Source organism: Dermacentor variabilis, chromosome 4 (genome assembly GCF_050947875.1).
Source record: "Dermacentor variabilis isolate Ectoservices chromosome 4, ASM5094787v1, whole genome shotgun sequence".
Lineage (NCBI taxonomy): Eukaryota > Metazoa > Arthropoda > Arachnida > Ixodida > Ixodidae > Dermacentor > Dermacentor variabilis.
Window position 1 is genome coordinate 4,875,205 of NC_134571.1, and position 27,298 is coordinate 4,902,502.

The 27,298-nt window shown below is 47.8% G+C and overlaps 1 protein-coding gene and 1 pseudogene across 1 annotated transcript in view; both read right to left on the reverse strand.

The window, feature by feature from the left end:
- The window catches only part of LOC142577689 (HHIP-like protein 1), a 124,624-nt gene that overhangs the window by 80,352 nt on the left and 16,974 nt on the right, over nt 1-27,298 (reverse strand). The gene's annotated exons all lie outside the window — the stretch shown is intronic.
- Nucleotides 14,726-14,879, reverse strand: LOC142580649 (U2 spliceosomal RNA; annotated as a pseudogene).

Here is a 27,298-nt window from a genome sequence, read left to right on the forward strand (position 1 = left end):
GAGTGGGAGTGGGAACATTGAGTGACCAGATTTCACGAAATTACACAACACCATAGATTGCAGAGGCGTATATTTCCGCCGCCGCACCCAAAATTAAGCAAAAACCAGTCTGTAGAATGGCGGCAGTTACAGACCAGATCCTATCCGAGTCCAGCTATTATGCACCTAATATACCCAGATTTATACCCAACGGACAAGTGCAGACATTGCAACTCTAGATCCACCCTGGAGCATATCCTATGGGAATGTACGGTTGTAATCCAGAGTAACGGTGATGCAGTCTCAAACAGCGACAGCCTCCGCGCGCGCTGGGAGTCTGCGTTGCTCAGCTCGGACCTACAGCACCAACTCTGGGCCGTCCAGCGAGCCGAGGAAGCTGCCAAGGGCCAACAACCCTTGGCTGAAACCTAGGCGGGGTCCATGCCCACCCCACCAAATCGCAGGACACTGAATAAAGTTATTTGAATGAATGACCTTTCTGCTAGAGACCAAGACGATCATAAGGCGCACTAACAAATGAAAGTTTATTGAACATGCCGAGTGAATGCTGCTTGACAAGCAATAAATCGAGGTTACACAGAAAGGAGAAGCAAGAACTGATGTATGTCCATACAGGTCCCAACAGGGAACACATCCATCTCTGAAAGTGTAACAGAGGCCATGCTCATGCAAGATTCTCCCAGTGTCTTTACATCTACAGCTTGCATTATTTTTTCTGAGCAGCAGATCTTGCAGAATGCTGGCTTCTTCCTCTGGAATGCATCCTCGACATCTGAGCGTGCATTGTAAAGGAAGAAGCTAGCATTCCGCCATAATGATTCCGCGGAAATCCGCAAGGTGGAGAGAAGTAATTAAGTAATTATTAAAGGGAAAATTAGACATCCACCCAAACGTAGCTAAGTGCTACAAAAAAAGCCCACACGGGTTCTTTGAAAGAGAAGCTTCGCAGTTGAAGAAAAGTTCGTCCTGGTCCGGGACTCGAACCCGAGACCACCGCCTTTCCAGGGCAGCCGCGCTATCATCTGAGCTAACCAGGCGGCTAGCAGACGGCAGGCGAAGTGGAATTTATCAACAACTCAGAAGCAAAGGCGAGAGCTTGACATAATAATTCTGCGGAAACCCGCAAGGTGGAGAGAAGTAATTAATAAAGGGAAAATACCCAAATGTAGCTAAGTGTTGCAAAGGAAACCCATACGGGTCCCTCGAAAGAAAAGCTTCGCAGTTGAAGAAAAATTCGTCCTGCGAAGCTTTTCTTTCGAGGAACCGGTATGGGTTTCCTTTGTAGCACTTAGCTACGTTTGGGTGGATGTCTCATTTTCCCTTCATTAAGGTAGCATTCTGTGCAGATCGGCTGCCTTGAGAAATTATGGAAGCTGTAGATCTAAAAATACTGGCAGAATCTTGTCAGCATGGCCTCCGTTAGAAATGGATGCATTTCTGGTCAGGGAACACACATTCATTTTTGCTTCTCCTTTTTGTGTATGTTCGGTTTATTGCTTGTCAGCCAACATTTACTCGTTGTGTACATTAAACTTTCGGTTGTTAGATCATCTCAGTTTTCTTGTTCGTCCTATGTGCTCTCTTGTGCCGTTTGCAGCCAGGCTATTCTTTTTTATACTGCAACAAGTCACTTTAATGACCCTTATGGTGCTTCTGTGCCGCTTACATAATTTATTATTTGGGCAATGTTGCAAGAGAGTACAATATGACGTAGTAAGAACAGGGTACGCCAATTTCTAATTAAAAGGTTTATTGTTGAAATGCAGTGATTTATAAAGGTTACCATAAAGTAGTACAGCAAGAAAGCTTGATAATAACCAGTGCCTGAAGAAACCAGCCAATCAAAACAGGAAAGAGAGAAAATTCAAACAAATATACAAGTCCAGGAAAAAAAGCCTTGTGATCATCAACTGTGCATGTGACTACCTTCCAATAAACAAGCTTTTCTTTAAATGGCATGGAACTGGAAGATTGTGCTTGCATAAGCAAACTGTTAGTCTGTCTATTGGAAAAAGAACAGTGTTTCTTGAAAGGTGCTGGCATGCATGATTGGCGATTGTAGTGATTTGCTTTTTGCTGAACTTGGAATATTTATCTGTGTTTTCTTTCTGTAACATCTTTATTTGTGTTTGGTTGCATCAAACACATATTTTTGCCTTACATTCTTGCTGTCTTTTTTTTCTCGTAAACTGTACACATTGCCTCAATTTCACAATAAAGCTTAGTTGGAATATAGCCCTCATCGCTCTTTAGTGTCATCCTGTTGATACTGCTTCATGATATGCGCCCTTATAACATGTGTGTGTGTGTGTGTGTGTGTGTGTGTGTGTGTGTGTGTGTGTGTGTGTGTGTGTGTGTGTGTGTGTGTGTGTGTGTGTGTGTGTGTGTGTGTGTGTGTGTGTGTGTGTGTGTGTGTGTGTGTGTGTGTGTGTGTGTGTGTGTTTGCGCTATGGAGTTGTATGTGAAATCAGGGCCTTGGTCAGGGGCAATGTTCTCCTGTGCAGCCTCATGGATTCATTAATTATAGCGCAACAGAAAAGCAATAGACGAGAACGAAGTGAATGTACAGAGTGTTTTGATCTTGTCCATTGTCTATTTATTTCGCTGTAGTTAATAATGAATCCATGCCGACTATCCAATTTCCATTTCTTATCTTGGGCTCAGGAGCCCACTTGTGTCCAGGAATATCTGCATGGCTATGTATCGTGTAATTTAATTTCTTGGCCAAAGGCTTGCAAGTCACATGTCAATCTCTCAATTTTCCTGACAACCTTGTGTGATGTGTAGGCCCCGACAGTTTCTGGTGAATGCATGCAGGCATAAAGGATGTTGTAGTCAGCAAATTTGCACTGCTAGTGCTGCTTTCATTGCTCTCAGTTCATCTTTTCTGACTGTATGGTATTTATTGTTATGTAGTATCATACTACTCTTACACTGTTATTGCCACATATCAGTGTACTATATGTGCCTGATGTTTTTTTGTGTCATGATCAGCAACCTCTTCTGTGTGTTTGGCAATCGCATATAGTCTCCTGGCGCAATTGTTTAGCCCCATATTGCACGGCGTGGGCCTGTAATGTTTCAAGTTCAGGTGCTCCTGAGATTGTGTTTCTGAAGAAAGTGGTAGCCATTTTTGCATCTCACATGCTAGCTGGTAGAGTATCCTGCAACCAGGTTCTGAGGTTTTGAGGCAGAGAATTTGGGCCGCAGACTGCAATTCTACTCTGTCTAGTTGCTTGTTCGTTTGCTCATTCTCGTAGAGGTCTTCAATCATGGTAAAGTCAGAAAGACTTGTCAGTACCCGACGCCTGTATTCGATGAGTTGTCTTCTTGGTGCGCTGCTGATAATTCATACTGTGCAATGCCTTAGACACAAGTACAGCATCTGCGATATTCTATAGTATCCGCTCGTCCACCCCCCATGATTTTTAGATTGTTCTTTTCTCTGAGTGTAGAATTTGTGTCCAGGCATGGCATAATTGTTTCGCCCACGTGCTGGCTCTGCCATCTTGGTCTTACACTAGCCAAAGATTTGGAGCTGTTGACTTGAGGATATATTTGTCCAGCTATGTGAAGCACAATGTGCAATCTGGGGTACTTCTTGATTCTGGTCTTATTACTGATGTCGATGTAAGCTGACTTATCAGAAAATGAGAGGCCAGACTGGCTAAGAAAGTCTGCCATGTTGCTGAGAGCTTGTTGCATCATTCTTGATTTTTGTATAAGATAGCTTTCCCATAGACTGTCCCATAGACTGTAGTATTCGATAGACTGTAGTATGCCTGTGTTGTTGGTATGGGTGGGCGAAATGTACCTCCAACCCTCACCTGAAATTTTCTTTTTCAAGAAGTTACGGTTTAACTTCCATGCTGTGCCACCAATTTCTTTTTGCTCATCGTTCTTCCTATTAGAGTAGCATGAGGTACTGTATTAAAAGCCTATTTACTCTTTTCCTTCTTTCATGAGCGGTATTACACAATGCCCTCTAATAAAGTTACTGCTGCTTATGGCCCACTCATATCTAGTATGGGCATTCATGTCTTTTGACATTTATACATCTGTAGAACCAGCTACCTGACAGAGTGTTTACTATACTTGACCATGCTTATTTGTGCAGTGCTTTTGAACAATAGATATTGGTGCAATAAATGTTTACACATTAGAAACATCAGGAAAGATGCTTGTTATACAATTGTGCCCTTTGCTTTCGATTGCTATTAGTATTGCTTGTTAGATTTGCATCTGCATGCCCCGTTATGCAATAGTCTTGCCAAGTGTAAGGGTTCAAAAAATTATGATGAACTAAATCAAAGCGCAAGAGCTTCTTTTACCTATGATTCCCATAAAAATGCGACTGCCACGGCTGGGAATTCAACCCCTCAACTTGTGTTAGCAGCAGAATGCTAGAGCCACAGTGGCAGGCGAATAAATTGAACAATTTCCTTGTCTACAGATGTTTTTTTTTTCTTGCCTGTATGTATGTAAAACTTGCAATAAGTGTGTCATTGCAAAAAAGTATAAAGAACAGTTTGTGGTCCTTAATTGAATAAACTGCACATTCTATATAGTTGAAATGCAGAAATTTCTTTTAAAATCCCAGGATTATATGTTCTTGCAAGTACCATGGCGCTTCACTACTTATAAAAGTAGTAATCACAAAAGATATCGTTAAAGGGTTTACACACTAATAAATGTGATCACAAACTTATTAGAAGATGTTATTAGAAACATGTAAAGCATGGACGTTTCTGTACACTTGATTAGCTGTGGACGTGCAAGAACCGTTTATACTTAATAGATTCACAGAAAGGGATGCAACTGGCTGACTTCACTGCACAGTTTTTATTTACTTTAACGTTTCGTCTTCTACCGTTTCGTCTACACAAGAACAGGCTGTCTGCCTGCTTTTCGCATTGTTGCACGAGTTTTACATGACGGTGCAGGAGGCTGCGTTGTCACTGCGCCAGTATAGCAAGCCAATAATTTACTAACTGTAGAGTTAACTACCGTTCAAAGCAAATGTTAATACATGTGCAGTAAGGATACAAAGTCCGCAATATATTCACGGTGTATTGGTTTCTGTGCAGGAAAAAGAATTATCCGGAGAAGAGATGCAATTTGACGTGCATGAAATATTCGAAAACAAATAGACGACGCTGTTTATTTAAGCCATGGAGTTAATGCTATCGGAGAAAATGTATTACGATAGCCTGCACGTTTGCCATATCAAATTTAATAATGGAGGTAAGATAACCTTTCAACATGTATCGGGAAAGTCACGCTTGGAAACCGACAAGAGAATGCACCTAAACAGTACCACGTTAAGCACAACGTTGAAACTTCGGGTAATTTGCTGCCTTGTCATTTGCCCTTTCCGAGGTTGAAATTATTTAAATTGCCCCCGCGCACGATTTTTGTATGCTATTCAACAAAAGAAAATTGCGAAGACTCCAAAAGGCCATGTCGTCTCGTGGGGATCGAACACCCAACTCGCAAAGGCGTACGAAGCAAACGTGAAAATGTACTTCATTTGCTACGTAGCGTTTCAACGAAAGCATACAAATGGGAGAATGGAATCTGCGGTTTAAGTTTTTGACTCTCCTTTCGCACGTACCGAATTAGGCAACCCACGTCTAGGCACATTGCACTTGTTGAGCGAGACGCCATTTGCCAAAACAAACCGGCAAAATAACTCTCCGCGCAATTTCGACGGAAAATCGCAGCGATCGCTGCGACTGTGCGACCAACCGGTTGGTCGCAGCCGAAAATTGGGGGGTCGGCACTGCGACTGCAATTTTAGTCGCAAACGATGGAAATCGCACTTCCGGTGCGACGAAAATCCTATCATGTTAAACAGGCTTGACCTCACGGCGACGATTGCGCCTGGAGTGTCCACATGATTGCGCAATAAAAGCTGACGAGACACTTGGAAGACGCTTAAGCTTCGCCTTTACGAGTGGAACGCGAAAGCATTCACAGATCTCTGACCGCTTCCCTGCAACTGGAGCGTATGTAACCGTAATGTTTACCTGTAAACCCTTGCCGCGAATGCTATCCACGAAGGCGAGTTTTGTGGTGAAAACAAGGCCTCTTGCGTGGGCCGTGATGCGGCGGAGGCGAGCGCCAGCTGAAGTTAAGTAAGAGCACATACAGGGACACTAGAGTTAAGTAAGGTCCCTCTATAATTTTCAAGATAGCAACATCTGCCGCGCGCGCCACCTAGGAAGTTCCCGTAGCAGACGGCGCCCACGCTAAACCGCGGGGCCGCGGCATTCGTGAGGTGAAAAAATATCCGCACACGCGCGGAAATAAAGCCTACTGGTGCCTGACTTAGGTGAAAAACGAAAGAAGGGCCCGAACTGCTAAATGTAGTCCTTTAATTTCAAATGAGCGCTGAAAGAAAAACGCTCAGAGAGCGGAATGAGGGCTTGATCGCCTCGATTCCGCATGTTTACATTTCGTCCGTTTGCACTCAGTCACCGCGCGAGCCTTGGGGATTGCTTGCGCTTAATCCTGTTTGCTCTGTGAATTATTTTGCTTGTAAGTGTGCTGCGTACACGTAGCGGTTACTCTGAACAAAGAATTCATCTAAAAAAGAAGGCCGACAGTCGCTCGGACCGAAAAGCTTTCAAGCACTAGGCTCCGACGAGCTACGAGAGACCGTCAGAGCCGTCGCAAGCGAATGGCAGCGCAGGATGTTCCCTTCGACGCTGCCGCAAGTAGCCTTCATTGCTGACATCTTCCGAAAGGAGATTCAGCAGTCACTTGGAGTTCCCGAATCGCCGCGGCCTCAGCCGGAAGCGTCATAGCCCGCCGTCACGCTCCCCCTCCGCACCCGCTCCAGGGCACCGTAAACGTGCAATTTCGTCGTTCACCACTGCCGCCGCCAGAACGCCAACTCGGCGCAGCATTCCAAGAAAGACGTGACGTTGGGCGCGCCCCCGACCACCGTCCTCTCTCCTAACACTGGGGAGAAGCGGATCAAGTATACCGCCAACGCCCATGCCGCGAGATGGGTCTAGGAGGATTCGCCGTCAACGCACCGCGTGCGATGCAAGGTGAACGACCACGTGATATCGCCGACTACATCACAGCCACTGAGGGGAGACCTCGATGGCTTTCCCATTCGCCGTCGCCAGAACGCTACCTGTCGCCGCAGCGCCGACGAAACACTGGCCCTGCCCGGTGCTGGTCCCCCATCTGGAAAACTAAAACCAGCAACCGACGGAGGCGCGGTTGCGGCTGTACGTCGAAATGCCGAAGGTGCTCCGCCGCCTACGATCACGCTTCAACATCTATTTCGACGACGCAGCAAGGACACGCCACTATCCGGACAAAGCCTGGAAGTCAAGAATACGAAAGAAGACCTGAAGACGTGACGCACCACCCACAAGTCGACGCGACGCAGCCGTGATCCGACACCAATACCTAACTGCAACGCAAGACAAAGAACCACCGACCTAGACGTGCTTCTCGACGGCCACGGACTCACCGCTTTTGTAGACGCTGGAGCCGCTACTCCATCATCAATGTATTATTCGGTACCAAGTTGAAAAAATTCAAGACTGCATGGGACGACCCTCAAATTCGTACAGCTGGAGGACACCTGATAACGCCGACTGGAATCTACGTGGCAAGAATTACAGTTCAAGACCGCACCTACCATGCGACGTTCGTTGTCCTCCAATAGTACTCGCGAGGCGTTATTCTCGGCATGCACTTCCTGCAGCAACACGGCGCAATCATGGATGTGAAGCCGAAGTCGATAACGCTGTCCACAGACCAAGCGACGCCGTCGGAGAGGACTTCCAGTCAGCGTGCCTTGAGTGCACTCGACGACCAAATCAACATCGCGCCTCGCTCCAGCATCATTTCCGTCGGCACTGAAACACCCACAGACATAACAGAGTCATCGAGGGCGACCGACATCTACTGCTCGATGGTGAAGTTTGATTCGCTAGAGAGGAGGAGGAGGAGGAGGAACATTTATTTTTTTAAAAAAGACAAGCAGGTGTCTTTCTGCTTGTGCGGGAGGCCTCCTGTGGCTCTTGCTGTCTTCCGGGCCCGCCGCACCAGTTGCTGCTGGTTACGAGGGTCCGAACTAGTCAGCACGGCCTCCCCCTGCTCGGGTGTGAGGTTGGGTATTTGCGGGGTCGCCTTCACGTTGGGGCACGCCCATGTGGTGTGATATAGGGAGGCGTAATTGTTACAAAGGGGACATTTGTATGAATATAGTGTAGGGTGCACTGCGTGTAGTCTGCTTAAATGGGGGTATGTATTGGTTTGTAGTTGTCGCCATGTTACGGCGTCTTCACGTGAGAGGGTCTTGTGTGGAGGTGGGTATTGTCGTCTGTTCAATCTGTGGTGTTGTAGTATGGCGTTGTATTGTAAAGGTCCGGGCTCCATAGATGCGGCCGCATCGCTTTCTTGCGGCGCCCGTGAGGCATGAGCTCGGGTTTTAGCGTGCGCACGCTGATTTCCACGGAGGGACTCGTGTCCTGGAGTCCACACTATTTCAACGTCCGGGAATCGGGATGCTTGTTTCAGGAGTCGGTGGGCGATTGAAGATATTCCGCTTCTCGCGTAACTACGGCAAGCTGCCTGGGAGTCAGTAATAATTGTGACGTACTCGTTGGTCAGTATAGAGGTGATGGCCAAGGCGATGGTTGTCTCCTCCGCTACGAGGGCGCTGGCAGTGCGGACTGTCATCGAGACCACCTCTTGAAGGTTATAGTCGACAACGCTGGCCGTGATGGCTGTTTTCTGGGGGTACTGCGCGGCATCTGCGTATAGTGTGGTGGGGAGACTGCCATATTCTGTCTGTAGAGTTTTTGCGCGAGCTTCGCGACAATCGGCATGATGTTCCGGGTGCATTCTTCTGGGTATAGGGGCTACCTTGATGTGCTCCCGCAAGTTGGGGGCCAGATGGATTGCTTGTTCGTGGCCTTTGCCGTGTGTGGGGTAGCCTAGGCGCGCTAGGACTGTCCTTCCTGTTGGTGTGAGGGCTAGTCGTTCTCGTTGGCTTGTGAGGTGGGCGTCTATAATTTCTCTTATAGTATTATGGACTCCTAGGGCTTCAAGCTTGAGTGTCGCTGTTCCTGGTGGTAGGCCGAGCGCTTGCTTGTAGGCTTTCCGATGAAGTACGTCTAATTGATATATCTCCTTGGGAGTGAGAGGTAAGTACGGGGCAGCGTAGGCAATGCGGCTGATTATCAGGGCCTGGACGAGCTGTATTATGACGTCTTCTTTCAGTCCGTATTGTTTGGTCGTGATGCGGCTGACCGTTCACATGATTTGTAAAGTGGTCTGCTTGAGACGTTGGATGCGCATCCGCCGTCCTGTTGTATGTGGAGGCCGAGAATGCGGAGGCGGTTTACCGTGGGTATTTCTTTGTCGTCGGGGGTGAGTGTGATGTGGGGTAGTCCACTGAGTTTTCTTCGTGACTTCTGTCGAACGACTAATAGTTCTGACTTCTCGGGGGAGCACCGGAGACCACTTGTTTTTGCATATTGCTGGACGACGTCAGTCGCTTGTTGAAGGGCGTCTTGTTTTTCTCCTTCGGAACCAGTGGTGGTCCAGATAGTGATGTCATCGGCGTATATTGCATGCCTGATGACTGGTATTGCGTTGAGTTTGTCAGGTAATTTCATCATAGCAATATTGAAAAGGGTGGGCGATAGAACAGCACCTTGTGGGGTTCCTTTGTTGCGGGTAGGTAACGTCGGGGTTCTGAGTGAGCCAATGCCTATTGTGGCCGTGCGGTTGCTTAGAAAGGCGCCAGAGAGATCGCTCGACTGCACGGAGTAGAAACGGCAGTGATGCTGACAAACTTCAGCCGGAATTCCAAACACATCAGTAAGGGCACGACAATTGCATACATCGAGGAAATTCTGGAAACAATTGTTTCCATACGCAATGCGTTTGTCCTCTCGGATTCCGCCGCTTGTACCTCGACGGTTGTAGTTCCGGAAACAGCCTTCGACATCAGTCCGAGTCTCCTTATGAGTAAGAAGCAACAGCTCAAAAGTCTTCTCCGTCGACACAAAGACTGCTTTTCGGACATCATAGAGAATTCAGTAACACCAGTTGCAAAGCAACGCATGATAACCGAAGAATCCGCTCAATCTCTCCGCCAGTCCTCTTACCGAGTTTCGACGCGAGAGCGAGAAGCTGTAAGGCAACAAGTCGACAAAATCCTGCAGAACAATATCATCAAGCCGTCGAAAAGCCCGTGGGCGTCTCCTGTCGTCTTGGTGAAAAAGAATGATGCAGCCCTGCGCTTCTGCGCCGATTATCGCCGCTTGAACAAAACGAAGACGTACGTATATCCGTCCCACAGATAGACGCCGCATTAGACCGGCTCTGCAGATGCTAAGCACTTTTACTCGATGGATCTCAAGAGAGGTTATTGGCAATTTAAAGTAGACGAAAGGCATCGAGAGAGACCGAGTTTATCAGGCCAGACGGATTCTTCGAGTTCAACGTCGTGCCATTCGGACTTTGTTCTGCGCCTGCAACGTTCCAGCGCGTGATGGGCACAGTCGTGTCAGGACTGAAAGGGCAGATTTGTCTCGTCTGCTTGGATGACGTTGTCGTCTTTGCCAGGAATTTCAAAGATCACCTGAGGCGGCTTGAGAGAGCTTTAGAGGCGATCGAGTCACCTGCAGTCACTCTGAAGCCGGAAAAGCGCCGTTTCGCTTACGAGCAACTTCTGTTCCTAGGCCGCGCCATCGCCCACTCTGGGGTCAATCCCGACCCACAAAAGACAGCTCTCGTCGGTAAGTTCCCGCGGCCCGTCAACAAGAAGGCAGTGCGCAAATTCCTTCGCCTGTGTGCCTATTGCAGGCACTTTGTAAGAGGCTTTTCAAGAATTGTGGCTCTATTGACCCACCTCACGAAATTCGACATCGACTTTAAATGGGAAAAAATGTGCAGATCCCACGCACTGCGGGAATAGATGTAAGCGAAGCTTTGTCTGCTGTTTACGTTCATTCACATTATTTGACGGTGTTACTGGCGGAAAATGACCGTCGTGACGTGATCTGAAGTGCTACCTTGCCTGTTCTACTTGTGTTTGTTGGTTTTGCTGCTCTTGGCGCTTTGTGCGAGCCTCCGTCTACGCACTGAGTGCATGCTTCGGCGCCCATCTAGGTTGTAGCGTTGTAACTCACAGAACTGCCTTCTCTCTCTCTTTCTTCCCTCTCTAGCAATCTCCCTACCTCCTCCCTCTACTGTCGTTGCTGTTGCGAGTGAGCATGGAGTCAAGCGCGGCAGCTCCTTCACTGCTTCTATGGGGGGCCACGCCCATATTTGGTGCGCATGCGACGCGGCGTAAATGTTGACACGAGCTCCTCGGTTCGTTTTTCCTTTATGCCACACTGCTGTCGTAAACGAGAAGAAAGGGGGTTAACCGAGGGGCCCGTTTTTATTAGTCATGTCATAAGAAGTCAACAAACACTGACACCAACGATAACATAAGGGAAATTACTTGTGCGTACTAAATGAAGGTTGCGGGGTCGTTCCCCACCAGCATCAAGTTGGTTTTTTTAGAGCGCAGCTCTTTGGCGTCCGTTCCTGGGTTTCGCGTCGTCGTCGGCGTTGTCGTCGGCCTCGTAACCAGCTCCGCCCCCCTTTCATCCCCCCAGCGCTAGCAGCGACCGACTGATACCGCTGGATGCCGCTGACGCCGCTAGAGAGTCAAGATAACGTGACTGCATAGAACACCATCGCCGCCATGCAGAAAGAGGAGGAAAGGGTCCCCCCCCCTGTTCTTGTGTGGCGGATAGGGTGCTCTTCAGTTGCCGACGCGCCGGTTATTTCACGTAGGCCCCGGCACGTCGACGAATACGTGACCACCTTCCCACGGCTAGACCTGGTTCTTAGCGCTGCGGAAGCGAGGGTATCATATTGTTTGTGTCGGCATCGGCGACGTTGTCCCTGAAACCAACTCCGCAGCTGGGGTTGACTCACTATCGGCGTCAGCGGCATCAGTCAGTCGCTGCTATCTCTTCCCTCCTCCCTTTATCGTGTTGTCCGCTTGCTGCGCGCGCTTCTGCCCCCATCGTTTGCCGCTGGGTGTACACGCCGCCCCCCTCCCCCTCTTCCTGCGAGATTCCGGTTGTCAAAGCGCCGGCTCGAACTTAATTCCTTTCTTCGCTCCTCCTCCAATGCAACCCCTGTGCGGTGGCAATCAGAGAGCCAGATCGGTGGCGGCGGATCTGTATATGTGCACCGCCCGAGCCGAAATTGCCGCTGCCGTTCGCCCTGTGCGGTGGCAATCCGAGAGCCAGATCGGTGGCGGCTTGACATAAAGACAAACAGCAATTTCCTAACACTTATGCGGGAGAACATCCCGTTCCTCTCGCTCGTAACGCGTCCCACGGCTGTGACAACCTCGCGAGGCACTTGTATAGATCTCGTCTTTGAGAATCAAGCATTGCATGGTGTACCAAGTCGAACATATATCAGTCTATTTCTCCGACCACAAAGCTTCCTTCATGACTGTCAAGAACTGTTAGTGGAGTCTTTGTTAAAGGAATACGTGTGAAAAAGAAAAAAAAATTCTGTGATAGCGCATACATGTGTTGCTCGATTTCTTTGCCTCAATCTATCGAAAAGGTGAAACAGCTTATTTGCTGCGCTCAAATTTCGCATTAGGAAGTAACGTAATCGTCGGTAATTTTTTCTTTCCGTTTTCATGTTTGTCTGCAGCAGCTGTTTTCTTAGAGGGGCTTGTTTACCTTTCACCGCTGCTCACCGGCTGAAGGTTATCGCTCAGCGCAGTACGCGCCGGCATGATCTGGAACTTAGCCGAATATTATCGTTCGTTCTATCCGTCGTGTATGTTCTCGCCCAACTTTGTATTATCAGATTGCGTGCGCGACATGAATTGTGTAGCAGTTTCTGTAAACCACACCGGCACCAGCGTTTACACTAAAACCTTCGACGAGTGATGCATAAAGGCCGACGTGCTTGATCCGCTGATCAGATTTCGACGATCGCCGACTGTGTTCGCCGCTATCATTGTGCTTCGAGTGCTTTTGTGGGCACAAGTTCGTCCAATAAAAACTTTCGTCATTCACAGTTTTGCACTCTGTTCTTGACGGTCACGTGACAGTACTGTTTCAAGGTTTCTAACAAGAAAACTATACGATTACCAGCCCTGAGACTTTGCGAAGATAGGTTCGGTGGTTTATACCATGGTGGTATAGACTGACCATTTATGACAAATTTATGCAAAGCGAAATTTCGTTGCAGTTTGCCTTTCGGGCATAAAGGCGGACATGACGGTGTATTGTGGAAGAGGTGAGCGGAATGTTTGTGCTAGCCACTATATATGCAAAAGGCGAACGTCAAGTTTTAATTCTGGTATGATTATGCCAGAACTAAAACCGGAATATAATCCATGACTGCACAGTAAATATGGCCCAACAAAAGCAATTGTAGCATGGATATTTAATAGGTCTGGAATTCCGTGCCCACTAGTTGACACTTTTGAAACGGAAAGTTCGCCACAGTAGAAGCTCCTGACAAAAAAAAAAGACTGCTTGATAGATGAAATAATGTGTCTGCAATGTTCTGCGGTCGCCTGTGCGCCTCTTGTACGAATAAACCGATTTCACGAGTTTCAGTATAGAGAAAGGAGGCTGGTACAGAAGGGAGGCTGGTACTGCTCAGGTCAGCTGACTGAAGAGCAAATCGCGGTTCTCCGTTTCATTTGGCCCTTACCGTAACCGTCGTGATGAAGTTTGGCGTTCTTCAATAGGAGCAGTCGCACAGATCAAGGAAAAAGGCTTCGGTCGGAGCAGCGCCCTAAGAAAGCCCAGCTCGGGCGACACATCACGAAGGGCAGCTGGAGATGGCCCCGCATAACAAAAGGCCGATCGACCCTTGCAACAGGTGAAACGTACAGCGAATACGCGTGTCGAAATTAACGAGCCCGCATCGTATTCTTCCGCAGAAAATGGCGCGCCGCAGAGCTCGTTACGAGGACGCGTCCCAGCGCATAACTTGTGCCTCGCCGTCATCAGCCTGTATTGATCCGCTGCCGGGCCTCAGTCGGATAGCTCGGGGAGAACGCTGAGGAAGCCGTGGCGACGTTGTACTTTCGACAACCGTAGTGTACGCCGGCGAACCTCGGAGTGCCCTAAATAATTGTAAGCAATACCTTTTCTAGAGCCACTCTCGTTTCTCCTATGCCGTGACGTCATGACGCAGAAGGTCACTGCGAGGTTCTGACCTCACTCCGTCGCCTGCTGTGCTGATACATCGGCCCTCACAACGAGTGTCAGCACAGGGGCGAATGTCAACACGACGTAGTGTCTTGCTCCCAAGTGACCAAACTAAGCGTCATGACAGAGTAACCTCTTGTAAACTCGAGTAAACCGCTACGGGTTGTAGAAAAACTAGTAAATTACGTTATTTAGGGCACTCTGAAGGTTTCCAATATTTTTTAGCGCGAAAGTCCTATGTCGACCTCCAACGAAAATTAATCCCGTGTACGTTGCCTTCACGCACTTGCGCGACATCGCGATTATCTTTGGCGACAGCCGCGAAGGAAACCATAGATGGTCTGAGACACGGACCTCTCTGAGCATGCCGCACGTGTTACGTTGTCTTTCTTTTTTGTTGCTGTTTTTTTCTGCAGCGAAGCTGTACGTGGCTATAGGTTCTGCAGAAAGAATTGCGCGCGTCTATCGAACCGTGTAGATCGAAAATTTCTCCCCATACGTGGGCCGATACCGAAGATGGTGCAATACCGGGCCGACCCACGGCGGAGGTGAAGCAGGCTTTAAGCGCTCCGCCAACTAGCAAAAATAATCTTATTATCTTAGATCCAACTACAACCCGCATCAGATGCTACACTTTGACCTACGTGTGCCCTGTCTACGTTCGCACCACCCTCTCTTTGTCGGCGTTCCAAGCGCTTGCGTATCTCCTTTCCTCAGCTCGCCCGTGGTGGCGCCATACCCACGAATTAGCTAAAGTCCCTTGATAATTTGAAAGTACCGCCACTCTTTGAACTCTGCCGCCGCCGCGCGACCTCCTCGCCTCCTCCTCGCCCCTTGCGTGTACCCCCCACGGGAACCAGTTTTGCCCCCGTTTTTCTTCACGACGATTGGTCTCCCTGCCGTTGCCCTTGGAAGCGCGCGGTTCTTGCGTTTTGCTTGTGTTTTTCTTTTTCGTTCGCGCCATTTTCCTCCTGAGCACGGCTGGCTCGGTGCTTTAGCTCGGCGTAGCGAACGTTGTGCGCAGTGTTTCTGGTCTATGTGCTAGCGCTATGCCGGGCTGTTGCGCATATAACTGCAGCAAGAAGCCTGAAGATGGTTATGCCGTTTTTATAATACCACAACGAAAGCGTAACGGCTTGCGTAGGAAGCAGTGGCTGCATGACATTGGCCGAAGCAACTTTGTTCTGACAAAGAACAGCGTTGTTTGCGAGCTGAGGAGTCTTTCTTATAGCTCGTAGCAAAGCATCCCATAATGCTGCATTTTTTTATCATTCTTCCGGCCTGCTCACCAGCGTTTTTGTTGCGGTTGTCCTCAGTATGCTTAATATTGTGGGGTGGCTCCATCACTTCGCCCGTCGCTAACTGTTGTTATTCAGTCGGAAGCGCAGTATTATTGATTCTGCTTTGCGCCCTGAAAAAATTAGTGGCAAGTATCCCCGTAGCATTGTAGGTGATGAGCGTTCACTAGTCAAAATTGAGCTTTTTTTTTTAAGTTTTAAGGCGAAAGCCTTTAGATCTTTATGTTTCAAGGTCGCGTTCTAAACTGGACGTATCACGTGACCCAAGGAAGGCCAGAGGGGACCCAAAGCATGTCCACCCCTGTATGAGAGAATGATTACCCAAGTTAATTAATGAATCATTAGTGGTTGACATAAGGTGGATTAGGGAGGATTAGGTTGATTAGAGTGTATTAAAGAAGATTAAGGTGGATTAGAGTGCATTACGAAGGATCAAGATGCGTGAATAAAGATTTAGGTGCGTGGAGGAGAAGGCAGATTATGGTGGATTAAGGTGAAGTGTTGATGAAAGGGTATTAAGACCGATTGGGGTGGATTAGGGTGCATGAACAACAATCCAATCAGTAATCAATAATTACTTTGGTAATCATTAATCATCTCTTATACGCGGCTGCACATGCTTTGGTTCGCTTCCCGCCTTCCTTCGGTCACGTGATATTTTCTGTAGCTCACAAAGGGACCTTGAAACAGAGGTCTAAGGCTTTCGCTTAATAAGCCACACACAAAGGGATGTGTCACAAGCAATACTAGACCAGACGCACGAAGTAAAGCATCTGATCATGTGGCAGAAAAATTGTCTGGAGTATAGAACTCGCCTCAAAGCTCCCTTTAAATCAGTATACCCCGTTCATACGGCTTTAAGAAAAAACCAACCTCCTCATAAACGTTGGCTCCAGCATTATCGATGCTGTTATTAGCATTTCTCAAAATTTTCAACCCAACTGGGGCGCGCAACTGGCCCAACATAACACGCCTCCATAGAACCCTGCGGCCCGTCCGCGGGAGCCCAGGAGGAATAGCGTGCCGTGCGCAGCCGGCGGGCGAGGAGAATCGAGGAGGAAAGCGCCGTGAGGAGGAGAGTGTCGCTACTTTCAAATTATCAAGGGGCTTTAGAATTAGCGACATTTCATTCAGTTTCCTTTTTTTTTTCGCCACCACGGGGCGTATCAACCTCAAAGATTTCGAAAATCGCGCCATGATTATGCCATCACGCACAACTAAAGAAAACACAATAAAAAGAAGCACACCCTGAGACTCCCTTCCCCTCGGTACATGGAAACGAGTGTGCTCATGTCTCAGCGTTATCTCGAAGACGGCTAACTACTTGCTTTGCTGGCAATAAATCGACGATTTTGCTGGACGCCTGGCCCGACAGCACCTCGGTACCGAAGACATGTCTGGCCGAGATAACGGCTCCCGCGAGGCTTCCGTTGAATACGTTTTTCTTCAGCGTGTTTTTATTATTATTATTTCTGCAACCCGGTGGCCACGGACTTGCGGATACGTCAGGCTTCTGTTTCATGGGTTTCCTATAGAACCAGCGTGACCCATTGCTTAAGGAGTTTTAGCTCGAGCCGATCTCCGATGCCGGCTACTCAAATACATGTAAAACGGAGGAATGCTTTTATGAGAAAACCGCCGAACCGAGTTGAACCGAATTTGTTGCACTTAAGAAAGAAAGTTAAATTGCAGTGACTGCAGCAAATATAATTTTGATTTAGACAATGGAATTTTTCACAACAATTGCAGGAAATCGGTAAACTTCAGAAAAGAATAGAGGAGGAGGAGGAGGAATAAGCTTTATTTGTGCACAGCAGATTTGAGACCTAGGCCTCTACCTAAATGACGGCCTCGAGCCCTTGGGCCCTGGCGGCATCTTCGGCCTGCTGGATTGCCTTGAGTTGGTCTTCCGGTGCACAGCTGAGCAACGCGGTCTCCCACTGCTCTCTGGTCTTAATTATTTTATTCTGTATGGGTGTACGAGGACAAGCCCAAACAATATGTTGTAGGTCCGCCCTTTCTTCACAGAATCTACATCTATCCGTGTAAAGGTCCGGGTAGTAGCGGTGGTAGGCCACCGGGTTCGGATATGTATCTGTTTGTAAGAGGCGCCATGCCGTCGCTTGCCGTCTATTTAACGAGGAGTGTGCCGGGGGGAAATGGGCCCTTCCCAATTTATAGTGTTTGGTGATCTCGTTAAAGCTGGTCATCCGGTCTCTCTCCGTTCCCAGTATTTGTTGTGTGTCACCTGCTCGGCCTGTCAGTTCTCGAGCCAGGTTGTGCGCTATTTCGTTCCCGGGAAGGGAGGAGTGTGCGGGTGCCCAAATAATGTGGATGTCGCGATCTCCACGAAAGTTGTTTAAAATTCTCAGTGCTTCCGGCGAGATTCTTCCCTTTGCATAGTTCTTGACGGCTGTCTTGCAGTCGCTTACTACGATGTTAGCTTCCGTGGAGGCTATTGCCAGTGCTAAGGCAGCTTCCTCCGCCACCTCTGCCTTCCATGTTTTTACCGTCCCACTAACTCTGCAGTCGCCCTCTAGACTCGTAGCAACTATGGACATACTATGTCCATTTGCGTACTCCGCCGCGTCCACATAGACCACGTCCCTGGCACTACGGAATCTTTTGTGGAGAGCTCTCGCTCGTGCGTTTCTTCGATCTTGGTGAAACTCCGGGTGCATGTTTCTGGGGAGTGGGGGTATTGATAGATGTTCCCTTATTTTCCTTGGGATGTCTCTCCGCACTCCGTGCTGTGCTTCGTAGGTTATTCTGATGTCATCTAAGATGTGTCTCCCCGTCAAACTCTGTGTAAGCCTTTCATACTGCGCTACTCTCTGGGCCTCAATAAGTTCGTCTAATGTGTTGTGCACGCCGAGCGCCAAGAATTTCTCGTTTGACGTATTTGCCGGAAGTCCCAAGGCTTGCTTATACGCCCTTCTAATAATGCAATCTATCTTGGTTTTCTCCGCAGCGTAGAGCTTGAGGTAAGGAACCACATATACAATGCGACTGATTACGAATGTTTCTATTAATCGGATGAGATTGTGCTCTTTCATGCCATAGTGCCTGTTGGATATCAGCTTTATTAGTCTGATTGTTTGTTGAACACTATTGTCAAGTAGTCTAATGGTTTCTCCGTTTTGGCCGTTTTTGGATATGCGGAGTCCCAGTATTCTCAGGCTCTCCACTATCGGTATCGTGGTGCCTTCTACTGTGACCAGAATGCCCGGCCTTTCCCTAATGCTTTTTCGACCCCGGCATGTGGGCCTATATTAGACGCAAAAGTTTACAAATCCGCCACTCAGACATGCAAAACAAATACGCATTTCTATAAACTGCATCCGTTGGAGTATCAAAAGCGAACAAATTTCATGCACGAATTTACAACTTACGTGAATTTGTTACAATGTTGGAAGGGTGTTGCTAATGTAACATTAACAAATTAATTGGTGGTATATTTCAGGGTGGCATATGATATACCGTTGCTGTCCGCTTTAGGTGTATTATGAAGCGTAGTTTGGAGAATTGCGGTATCGTTTTTAGTTACTGAGGTAGAGTTCTACACGTCAGGGTTTGTTTCTTCAAAATTTTCGATTTTTTCCAAAGTTGACGTAAAGAAAGTAGACAGCTTAAATAAAATATCGCTTTCTAAATCACTACATTTTAATGTTTTCTTTTAAATTCAACATAATTCAAAATACTGGGTGCAGTGGTTGATCTGAGAAGCGAATGCATGTATTTCGCATGCACTTAGATACGAGCCCCCGAGCTGAAACGGTAAAAGACGTCAAGATTGCTGCGGTACAGCACATCTGCAAGTAGTGGACTCCAACCGACAATTGTTATTGACAAAAAACAATACTTAAAAATGTTACTGCTGAACTCATCTCATGATGACTGCCGAGAGTAATGCTTATCATTCGAGCATGTAGCAACGCACCGTATTGGCACATGCACGTTGCGCGTTTATTCTTGTGGTGATGCACGCGGACGCCCCGACGAAGACGACGAACCCTCTCGGGCTGAACTGGCCAGTGGTGCAGTTATCCTTTGCAAATACAGTTTGTAAAAAGTCTCCAGTTCTTATTCCTTCGTTCGCGTAACATTTTGGTGGAGGGTGCCGTTCCCCGTCCTCGCCACGGAGGTCCGCAGCGGCCGCACCGTCCTGCATTCCGCAATGGCTCCCGGTGACGGCCCTTCGTCTGCTTCTACTCCTGCAACCCCACCAACCACGTACGTTACGGTCACCAACCCCCGCGATCCTGGCATATTTTCCGGCCAAGATAATGTCGACGTTGACGACTGGCTCATCCTGTATGAGCGTGTTAGCCAAAACAACCGCTGGGACACTGCCATTATGCTAGCGAATGCCCTCTTCTATTTGGGCGGAACTCCTCGTGTCTGGTTCCGGACACACGAGAACGAGATCCCTAGCTGGGATGCTTTCAAGGAGAAGCTGACCGACCTCTTTGGAAATCCCACCGGTCGGCAGCTGGCTGCTAGAAAAGAGCTTACTACACGAGTTCAGTCTTCTACTGAATCGTATGTCTCCTACATGCAAGACGTGCTCGCTCTTTGCCGGAAAGTCGACGACAATATGGCCGATGTTGGCAAAGTCGGCCACGTACTTAAGGGGATCGCGGACGACGCGTTCAACTTGTCGGTCTTCAACAATGTGTCCACCATCGACGTCATTGTCAAGGAATGCCGCCGCTTTGAACTCGCCAAAAGCCGCCGCGTCATTCCACAGTTCTCCCGGCTCCCTAACACGGCTGCGATGTCGTCAATTGCATTGACCTTACCGCTTCACCACCCTTAAATGAGCACGTCACACGTATTGTACGCCGCGAACTCGAGGCTACAAGTCCTGCGCCGTTCCATCCATGCTCACTTGACCCCACCATTGACCAACCAGCCCAAGCGATCTCTCTCATTCAGGCAGTTGTGCGGCAAGAATTTGCCAACCTCGGTTCTCCTGCTGCCGTCTCCCGACCTGACGCCCGACCGGTGGCGACACCTACGCCTCACAGCGATCGGTATTCCCCTCCCAGATACCGCAACCCTACCGAGCGGAGAACTCCGGACGACAAGCCCATTTGCTTCCGTTGCCTCCACATTGGCCATGTCGTTCGCCACTGCCGCACCTTCTGGACGTCGCCGTATTCGAGCTCCTTTTCCCCGTCTCCTCGCCCATATGCCGACCCGCGCCATTACTCGCCTCACCGTATGCTTCCTACCTCAGGCGTATCCGTCGGTGAAAGTTGTCCTGCTATCTCGCCGTCACCTCAGCGCCGTCGGTCCGCGTCGGCCCAGCAACGCCGCTATTCGTCGCCGACCAATTATGGACCCTACCGGACGGAAAACTAAACCATGCAGCTCCTAGGGGTAGTATTATCTTCGTCGTGTAGAAATCCTCCATTGACCCCCTCCCCCAACGAACCAGAACTTACTTGATGTTCACGTCGACGGTGTCCCTTTGACGGCGTTAATAAATGCTAGAACCCAGGTGTCCATAGTGAGTTGTAACCTCCGTCGTCGACCGAGGAAGGTTTTCATGCCTCCTACTACTCGAGCCGTACGCGTGGCCGATGGTAGCACTGTTGACGCCACTAGAATGCGTACTTCCCGTATCAGTCTCACCGACCGCCACGTGCCTGCTCTTTTTACAGTGCAAACCAATTGTCCCCATGACCTTATCCTCGGACTCGACTTTCTTACGGCGCATTCAGCTTTGACCGACTGTTCTACCGGTACCCTATGCCTCGAAATTCCTCTAATCGCGCATATTCGTGCCGAACTGCCGAACAACTTTAGTACGACCGCCTTCGTCCGCCTGCCGCCTAAAGCCTTGACTTTTGTTGATTTGCTATTATCTTTTCCTGTGCCCGATGGTGATTACGTCGCCACACCTGTTCCTGATGTCCTTTTTATGCGCAAAAGCACTGTGCCCCACTCCGTCCTCACCGTCGCCGATAACCGGGCATCCCTCCCCGTCGTCAATTTTGGCCTGACAAAGGAAGTTCTACCCCAAGGCATATCGGTTGCAACGCTGCGTGCTATAGGAGATGACCACATCACGACGCTTTCAGTTGACGCCTGCTCAGGTTCTTCACCACCCCCACAGGATGCTATTTGTCCTGACGCAACTTTTCGTCCCATGATTGCTGCTGACCTATTACTTGAACAAGCAGCAGCTCTGTGCCACGTTCTGGATTCCTACCACGACATCTTCGACCTCAACAATCGCCAATTGGGCCAGACTTCAATTGTTAAGCATTACATAAATACTGGTGATGTCAGTATTATTCATCGCCGGCCATATCGAGTTTCTGCTTCAGAGCTTAACGTTATTCAAGATGAAGTGAAAAAGATGCTTGCCAAAGGTGTTGTTGAACCTTCGTCGAGCCCTCGGGCGTCGCCCGTGGTACTTGGTGAAAAGAAAGATGGCACATGGTGTTTCTGCGTAGATTATCCTCATCTAAACCGCATTATCAAGAAAGACGTCTACCCCTTGCCTCGCATTGACGACGCCCTCGATTGTCTCCACGGTGCCAAATACTTTTCATCAATAGACCTCCGGTCTCGTTATTGGCAAATTTCTGTGGATGAAAAGGACCAAGAGAACACGCGTTCGTCACCCCTGATGGCCTATATCAATTCAAAGTTATGTGATTCGGTCTACGCAACGCCCCAGCAACGTCCGAACGCATGATGGACTCTACTTCAAGGGTTCAAATGGTCTGCCTCTGCTACCTAGACGACGTTCTCGTATTTTCACCTACATTTGAGACACACCTTGAGCGCTTATCAGCTGTTCTTCAAGTCTTCTACGAGGCTGGGCTGCAGCTAAATTCATTGAAGTGTCACTTCGGTCGTCGGCAGATTACAGTGCTGGGCCACCTCGTCAAAGCTTCCGGTATTCAACCGTACCCGTAGAAAATTCGTGCTGTCACGTCTTTTCCTGTACCTCAGTCTGTCAAAGATATTTCTGAATTGCGTTCCTTTGGCATGTGTAGTTGGCATTCTGAGACTTCTGTTGGTTTGGTTATGTGTGGCCGAATCCTGTGTCCTGTCATGATGGTATAGCATTCACTTGCCATAGTAAGGCTTGAACATGGCGGCGTGAGGACGACTGCACACTCTTAATTCCACCCTTTGTGTCGTATCTTGCCACACAACAATAATCGTCACCTGTGTTGTCCGCATTTCCTTTCTTTAACGCTGCGAGCCCGGTAACGCGAGCATGCGCGTTATCAGCGTGACAGTATTCACGACAGGAAAGAAGCGAGCGCAGCGCTTTCTAGAAGAGAAACGCGAGCAAGACAGATGACGATTATTGTTGTATAGCAAATACACAGCCCAAAGGGTGTGCATTTGTTTAAGAGTGTATGAAGCCGACGCACTAACGACTATGGAATATACAAGTAATGACGTCGATGGAATGACAAAGGCGGTATGACGAGAACGGGACGATTACAATCATGTCACCATTCTTAAATGATGACATTGGTGCAACGACGACAGCGTGACGACTCCAACATGAGGACAATTGGATCGCGATGAGTGCATGACGACGACGGCATGATAACGATGGCACGACAGCCCTTGCACGATAGCGATTGAATGACGACAGCATAATTACGATAGAATCACGAAGACGGATTGACGTCGATGGAATGACGAAAGCAGTACGATGACTGAAGTGATGACGATGGTAAAACGACAGCGCGAAGACGACGGCATGATTAGAACGGTATGACGACGACTGTGTGACAACGCGGCATGAGGAGGGTTGGATGACGATGTTAGAACGAAGGTGATAGAACGACCGCGACGGCATCACGATCACGGTATGAGGACGAATGCATGACGACAACTGTATAACCACGACGCAACGACGACGATGGCGCAAAGAGGTACGAGGACAAACGGACGACCACGAGCGCGTGACAACAAATGGCGTCGCGACGATGGCTCGACGACGGCGACATGACGAGAGGCGGTTGACGAAGCTGTATTTCTCCCGGTAAAATGCAAGAAGCACGCACTAGTGTCCTATATCAAAAAGGTGGCAAAAATGACATGAGCAACTATCGTCCAATATCAATTCTCCCTATGTTCTCGAAGGTACTTGAAAAAATAATTTTAAATCGGCTTATGGATTTTGAGCAAGAACATAAACTTCTAAATGAATGCCAATTTGGCTTTCGCAAAGGCCTCAGCACGGAGTGTGCCTTACTTGCTCAGAAAGAGTTAATTTCAAGGGCAATTGATGAGGGAAAACTGGTTCTGGGATTGTTTGTAGATTTTACAAAAGCATTTGATTGTGTCAATCATTCACTTCTTATTAGGAAACTCGTACGCTATGGTTACCGCGGGAAGGCTGCATCCCTCATCACATGTTATCTAGAACACCGCAAGCAAAGGGTCGGTATTAATGATGAACTCTCTAGTCCACTGCCCATTTCTTGTGGCGTACCACAAGGCAGTATTTTGGGCCCTTTCCTCTTTAATTTATATATTAATGATATCATTAGTATCAGTATCAAGGCAAACTATATAATTTACGCCGATGATACTAGCATATTCCTGATAAGAAAGTTGGCGGATGAATTAGTTGAGGAAGCAAACTTAATTCTTCAAAAATTGCATGAATGGACACGTAAAAATTGTCTTAAAATAAACACAAACAAAACAAAAGGAATAATTTTTCGAAGCAAAAATAAAAGCGTAATAATTAATACGCCTATATTGCTAAATTCAACGCCTATCGATATAGTTCCGTACTTTAAAACTTTAGTTGTTATCTTTCAAGAAAACTTATCTTGGCATATGCACGTAAATTCCTTGGCGACAAAATTATCTCAAATAATCGGGCTTGTTTACCGCAACCGTCATATACTGCCAACAAAAATAATGATGCTGATTTTCAACACACTGTTTCTTTCTAGTCTAAACTACTGTCACTTAGTTTGGGCTACTACCACACAGGGAAATTTGGAACAACTTTATGTACTGCAAAAAAAATTCCTACGAGTCGTAGAAAATGTTCCAAAATATGTTCATACACGTGAATTTTTTATAAAATACAATGTAATGCCAATTACCAGTATGTACGATTATCGACTCTGTAGAGCGTACAAACAAGAAATAAAAAATGGAGCCAGCTTTCTAAGAACACTAGCGGATTTAAAAATCAACATTACAGCATATGCGACAAGGTCCAGAGAGTTTTGGAAAGTAGAAACCGTCAGAACGACATACGGACAACAAACTATTCGTAACAACCTGCCAAGGTTACTGATTAAATTACACAACGAAACCACTGGATTGGAAAATACCTCTTTTAAAGCTCTGTATAGTTATTTCTGCCTGCACTAGATTGTTTCCCTGGCGTTCGCAAATTTTTCCTTATCGAAAACAACTAGTCCCATTGTATAGCTTATATTCTTGGTTTTTCATTTGTTTAGTTTGTATGAGAAATGTTATTGTTACACCTTGTGTTATGATTATATCTTTCTCACCCTCGTGTGTTTTTTTTTTTTTTGAACAGTTGCGATACCGTTGTGCCTATCTGTTTTTTATCCTTATTAGTTAGAGATGATTTTTACTATGACCTATTAGAGCACATCTCTTTTTTTTTCTTCATTTGCTTCGCATGGTTCGCGATGCTCAATATTGTGTAAAGGACATTTCTAAACAATGATGTACTACCTTTGTGCTCGCTAACGCCGCGCAAACGCCAATGCGGGGGCCTGCGGCTTCGTCAAGCTGTCCATGTGGCAGCTTTTTCTGCATGCTCCTCGCGTCATGTACTGATGCAAAAATAAACATCATTGTCATTGTCATTGTAATGACGATGCTGCAATGACCATGGCGGCATCACCACCACGAGTATATACCCAAGCTTTTAGAGAACTTGGCCCACTGAGTGGGCGTAAAAGGCGTGACGACGACGGCATGACGATAGACAGATAACAAAGCTTAAATGACGATGATTGAGCTACCATGACGACCTCACGACCATGAACTAATGACCCAAAGTGCTAGACAACTTTCGCCATTGTGTCGACGGAGAGAGAGAATGAAGAGTAAAGGCAGGGATGTTAACCAGATACGAGTCTCCGGTTTGGTACCCTACACTGGGGATGGGAGATAGGGGTTAGAAAGAGGACAGAGAGGAAAGCGCTAAAGAAAAACAAAAACACGCACACACGGAGACACACACACAAAAGGCCAGTAGATCGCAAGAAGTGTGCACGGCATTCTTCTGTGACGTTAGGTGCCTTCGATGGTGTAGAATTCTTTTTTCCGATAGCGGTTGGTCGTCCAGCTGGTCAAGTTCTTGGCGAAGGCGTTCCCTCTGTGGACTGTACTTCGGGCAGGCGCTATTAGAGTTGTCGGACGATCTTGTCGCTGCCACCAGTTGAAGGAGTTGTAGGTCGTAGGGAGGAACTTGGGGGGACAGGGCGAACAGGGTTTATTTACAGTATTTACATTGGAACATGGGATACATTTACACAGTCTAGCGCGACTCCCAAATGGAGCCCGCAAGACGAAGCATACAGCAAACGAGCACATAGCTCACGAGTACATTGACGAGCACAGAGCACGACGACGAGCATACTGTAGCAGCGACAAACAGCTGCTTATAAACACTCTTTTTGCTGCCGTAGTCCGCAGTTCTCTGAAGTAAATTCATGGTTGGTTAGCGCTGTCCTCACTGGTTCTCTGAAGGGCGCCCCCACCGCGGGTCGATCGAAACACGTGCAGCGGGCTGAAATAGCTTTGCAGAGCAGTACCCCTGCAGGCCGATCCTAACAGTGCACAAAATATGGTCAATCGATTCTTCATGGCCGCAGTGGTACGTCACAGGTTGCGGTGTCGGTCATCCCTATGCGGAACGCATAGGATTTGGTAAAGGCAGCGCCCAACCATAGTCGATGCAAAAGCGTGGCGTCTCCACGGCGAAGCTGTGAAGGCGCTCGAAGACTTAATGTGCGATCAAGGGAGTACAGTCGAGAATTTCTTAAATGTGGATCTTTCCATCGCGACGGGGCGCACTGCCGAGCAAGCAGGCGAAGCGTGTCGGTGAAGGAGTCTAGACTGGGAGATACGATAGATAGACGGGCTCAATATTCCTGAAGTAGGCAAATAATGCTAATCGCATTAAGAGATTGGTACTGCAACGCTACGTCCCAAGTTTAACTTAATGCACCTTAAGCGAGGACACAAATGCGGAGCTTCGAGCTCGGGTCGAGTTCGAGTCGAGCCCGGATTGGGCACGGACATGCTATTTGCAACTCTAAAAAACTAAAAACGATAAGAACTGCACCCTTAAGGCTGAAAACTATAAATAGGCTGCATAGATTAGTGCAAATTAGCGGCGCTCTTCGGCCACGGAGAAAACGGTACATTGCAGTCATCAACCGTGCCCACTGTCACCCCGCTTTTTAATGTGATCGGCATTCTTTGCCTATTTCAGGCACTTCTTTATCTATCTATCTATCTATCTATCTATCTATCTATCTATCTATCTATCTATCTATCTATCTATCTATCTATCTATCTTACGCCATGTGACTCAATTGTTTTCTACTAAGTTGAGATACTACGCATGTCCTCGGGGTCATATCAGCTCCATCATCGTCATGCAGGGATGATGATTCCGTTTTATTCATATAATTCTTGTAGCGCTGATTTACCTTCTTCATCCTTGCAGCAACGTCATCAAATTGTCGTCGTACACTCATCATTATACCACCTTAG